The following is a 5381-nucleotide window of genomic DNA, read 5'->3' as shown; positions in this document are numbered from 1 at the left end:
AACAACTAGGCTCTTGAAAAGGGTAGACTCAATCTACAAGCTTCCAAGAGCACTCCTTGCTCAAAATGGATTCAACACTTCGAGCCTCCGAATTAGGTCCACGAATAGACGATCTAGATCCGCTCTAAATATGCACTAGAATATTTAGAAAATTTTGCATTGAGATATCCTTTTCTTTCTTTCTCAAAAATTGAAAGAAAAATTGGAGAATTCTTGGAGAGGGTTTCGGCCACTTCTAGGATTTCATTAGTGGAATATGTGAATGTGTGTATGTAATTATAATGGAGAAGGATTAATTAGGCACAATTAAGCCATGCATGGAAAAGTGCAAGTCATGCATGGAAAATTGTAAACTATCATCCAACTCTTCAAATTCCATCACACACAAACATATATATATATCATATATATATATATATATATATATACACGCCCAAAATATATATACATATATAAATATATATATTTAAATGTTTTGAACTTATTTTAATTAAATATTAAACCTAAACCCATTTAAGTTTAATCAATTAATTAAATTCAACTTGAACTCATTCAAGTACACTAGTAACAATAATTATATAACACTTTTTTATTTGAGCTCTACAAGACTCAATAGTGTTTAATTATTTGTACATTAAAATGTCAACTAGTGTTAAATTAATTCAACACTTGAATTAATTAACTAAGTTCAAAATAATAGTTTAGAAAATCACCATTTTCATAAACTAATTATTTTAAGTCAACTTTTAATCTTGGAACACATTCACAAATTAAAAGTTACATATTCCATTCATTCTCCAATTTAGAAGTCAAACTTCTAATTTATTTTACTTATAAACTCCTTTATAAGTTGTTCAACACATTGAACTTATTTTAATCTCAACGGGATCTAGAAAGCTAGTACTTGTGTGACCCTCAATGGTTCACTGATACAACTAGCAGTGGGTTCACATCTCCATGTGATTCGGGATCAACAAGTCCTTTATATGAGCATACCCTATATAGCTCCATTCTTATTAATCAACACATTGATAATAAGAACGTCAGAAAACTCAAGTCTGATAGTACCCAACCAGTCATGTAAAAGTCTAGCAGCATCGCTTACATGACTCCCTAGGTATCAAATGATAGTGCCTGCAAGAACCAATCAATTATGATTAGCGTACAGTACGGTCCCTTCAACTCATATATCCCGACCGATTCGACAACCATTGGTTTATGGAGAGTTGTCATTGAATCAGTAACTATGTGTCATGCCGTAGTTGCATCGAAAATGTAATTCAAGAAACTCCTTTCTTAATTACACTTACTCTGATCAGAGATTTCAAGCTACGTATGCATGATATAACATAGGATATCCATACCCGTAGGTAAGCGGTGAATCCCCGACTACAATGCATTGACTCCTATATGTTTCGTCACAACACCCAACATTGCTACATGATGACCCCAGATGAGTCGGTAAACAAGTCAAAGTGAAGCACTAGCATATAGAGTCTCCATGTTGTCCCGGGTTATAAGGACTAATGGTGTACAACCATAAACTAGGACTTCTCCACTCGATAAGTGAGAACCACTTGGAAAACTCCTTTAGGGAGGGTTGTTCAGTGCACTCTACAAGGAGCACCTATTTACATGCTTGGACATCTCCATGTCCCCTACCAATGAAACATGGTACTCACATCGCAAATACTATTCTCAAGCTCGAGCGGCCTTTATTCTTCTTTATGGCGGCTAAATCGACTAGGAACAGTTTAGAATATACAGTATTCCAAATATGAGTTTCATGATAGTCATCACATGACCATCTAATATTCTTTCTACTATTTGTATATTCAAGGGCTTTATCTATGCAGCTTGCATGGGTATAAAGATAAAGATGTGCCAAATTAAATAATGTCAAATATTATTAAAATAAAGATTGTCATACAAGAGTTCTCTCAAGGACCATCGGCCAACACATTGGCTCGACGGGCACCTACTCTAATACTCTTGAGGAGGATCTGCGCCAACATCGTCAAGAATTCCATCACTTTCAGCAAAAGAAATGACGTTTTCATGGATTACATGATGGGATTCACTGGTGCATTGAGCCACCAATTTCCTCATGCTGCGAGCTCGGCTCATTCTTTTCCTCCTTATCCTCAGTGGCCACCTACCTTTGGTGCTTCAGGCCCGACACCTGCGGTTTATAGTGATGATGAGAGTGACGACAGCAAAGACCACTGACGGTCGTCGTTTGAGGTACATGTCCTTTTTCTTTCCTATTTAAATATTTGAGGACACTGATTGTACCTTGTTTGGGGGGATTTTGCTGAATTTATTTCACAATTGCTGAATTTGTTCCTGAGTTTTTATTTTCATTTATTTTATTCTTTTTGTGTTTTGGTTTTTATTTTTGTTTAGTTTTCTGTGCTGTGTTGGCGGTGAGATGGATTTTGGAATGAGTATAGTGTGTGAGGTTGGGAAAGTGTGAATTGTTGTGTGGATGCGAGTTAAATTCAAGAAACCATGAAAGAAATAAAAATACATTGGCCAATGAGGCAAATGACTTGTTTTTATCTCAAATTCATGATCGGAATTAAAAGAATTTTTATTGGTGAATTAATGAGATGAATGAATCTCTACATATTCTGTGATTGTGCTTAAATCTGAGTTAAAACATACAAGCATAGATATGAATGAGGCAATTTTTGGGATCCTTGGGCCTGATTTTTATTGAAATTATTGTATCCTTAGTGCCCTTTGAGCCTTCACAAGATATACATGAGTATTGTAGGTACATGATCTGAGTCTTGTTGAAAATCATCGTTTCCTGTTGATGATTACTTCTTTTCTGCACTGGTTAAAATTCATGTGATTTACTTGTGAATTGAGATTGTCTAGAACTAGTTCGGATACCCTTTGAGGCGCAATACGGACAAAATTGTGATTAGGAATGATTTAGGCGATTTTTCTAAATTTGTTTGAGCCTTTCAAGCTACCCTATTAATGCATGTTATCCTTAGTACGAGCCTTATGGAAAATCGAATGGCATGCGTGTAAACGTATCATAAAACCCCCATTCGTCATTATTTCAAGGTCCTACATTGACTACCTGAATAGCCTAAACACTATTTCCTACCTTTAAGGGAGTAATTTGAATGCTAAAATGTTTTATGCTCCTAGTTATATTTGTGAAAAATGGAATGGTGTGGTGGATGAGTTTAAAAGAAAAAGGTATTAGATGAAAAAAAAAATAAAAGAAAAGAGTGGTGAAAAAAGATGAAAAGATGAAAAAAGGTCAATGAAGTGAAAGAAAAATAAGTATGAAATTGTGAATGAAAAAGGAGTTGAAGTTAGATTGAGCATAAATTACTCCTTATTTTGAATTTTTTATCCTTCATTTGTAGCCATGATCCAGACCTTACATTACAAGCTAATTAAGTCCTTCTGACCGAGTTACAGTTGCCTAATATACTAGTGGATAAGGGTTGCGAGAATCTAGCCTATGGATGATTGATTGACACTTTTAATGAATATGAATTTTTGACCGAAACACGTACACGTTTCTTTGGTGAAATAACCTGATTTTTGCGTGCTTTCAAATGTAATTTATCATGTCGTTGATCCTTTTGCCTTATAAAGCCCTCATTATCTATGAATGTGTGAATTTATTTGGATAAGAGTATTTTGAACGTGGGTTGCGGGATTTGTAAGTTTTGGAGGTTCACTAGCATGTGTTGTTGAAAATTAAAAAGTGATAGTTCGATATGATTGGATGAAATTTTCTGAATATTTTGCTAAGACCATTGTTTCATAGTAATTCTTGGTTGGTCTTGATTTGTTGAGTAAGTATTGTATGTTTTGTGTTGGAGTCTTGATTGGTTTTGCTCGGGACTAGCAAACATTTAAGTTTGGGGGAATTTGATAAGTGCATTTTGTGCACTTAATTTGTGTTGATATTATTGGATAATTGCTTGGTTTCGAGCGGAATTACGTGAAAATTGTTGTTGTTGTTGTTGGATGTCAGGAAATACAGGAAATATTGAAGTTATGATGGATGAAATCAAAGGAGTCAAGAAAAGAGCAAAGCAAGCGAAGATGGTTCGTATTTTGAAGATTAGATGAAGATGGGACAACAAGCTATACGCGCCCGCGCCTGGATCTGGCGCGCCCGCGCGTCAACTAATGAGAAGTGTTGGAAATTTTACAGAAAGCCATGCGCGCCCGCTTGTTTCTCTGGCGCGCCCGCATGTGATTGAGTTATTTGAATTATCGGGACAGAATGTTATGCACGCCCGCACGTAAGAGTGGCACGCCCGCGCGTCGCTGTCTGTGTGACCAGGGCTGTGTATAATTTTGGAAACTTTTGGATATCTTTGGAAGTTGTTTTGGACAAATTTTAGGGGCATATTTAAGGGATTTGTCAGACCTAATGAAGGGCTATCTAGCCGCCAATACACCATAATCTTGAGAGCACTTTCGTGAGATTTTTTGGGATCAAGATTTGAAGATTGCGTGGAACAAAGACGAAGACTTTTCGACCGGACACGGAAGTAAGACTACGGCTTTGTTATTCCTTCATTATTTATTTCTTTTGATTATTGAATTATGTTTGAATTCTTAAACATGATTTGTGTTGATATGAATTTGTGTATGAACTAAACTTTTTATGTCTAGAGGTTGATGTAGCCTGGTCAAGACATGTTTATGAATTTTTGATTTTATTGAATTGAGTTCTTCTAAATTAATTGTGATTCTAGTTTTGAAAGTCTTTTCAATTTACTGGCCATAAATTGATTTGTCATATTTATTCAGAATCCGGCACTCGGGAGAGGGGATTTAGAATAAGATCAATAGAATTCACACTATTAATTGTTTATATGACTCGAGAGAGCTTATAACTTTAATAGAGCCTAGAAAGAACATTTTTTTACACATATCATTAAAAGTAGATTTTTAATAGGGATATTGGAATTGATTTGTGATTGATACATTCTATTTGATACTCGGGAGAGGGAAATAGTATAATCTATGTGTTCTTGGTTATTAATTGAAATGAACTCATGAAAAATAGATTGATTAGGAATGCATATTGTCGAGACCAGGTGAAATCAAACCTCTAGACTGTTTCTCTCTGATTGATAATCTCTTAAGAATTTTTTGTGTGCGCGCTTTGCAAACTTCATTATTTATTTAATTTGTCAGCAATTCTTTAAAGTTTGATTTTCTAGATAAAATTAAGACTATTTTAATTACAAGTATTGAATATTTTCATATTACTCCTTGTGGGATCGACACTCTCTCTTTCACTATATTAAAACTTAACACTCGTATGCTTGCGAGTAATTTTCACAACACAGTGTGATTTGTGTGATATTTCATCCTCGGGATTCCAA

This window comes from Henckelia pumila, chromosome 3, assembly GCF_033568475.1.
Source record: "Henckelia pumila isolate YLH828 chromosome 3, ASM3356847v2, whole genome shotgun sequence".
Lineage (NCBI taxonomy): Eukaryota > Viridiplantae > Streptophyta > Magnoliopsida > Lamiales > Gesneriaceae > Henckelia > Henckelia pumila.
Note: the sequence above shows the minus strand (reverse complement) of the source record.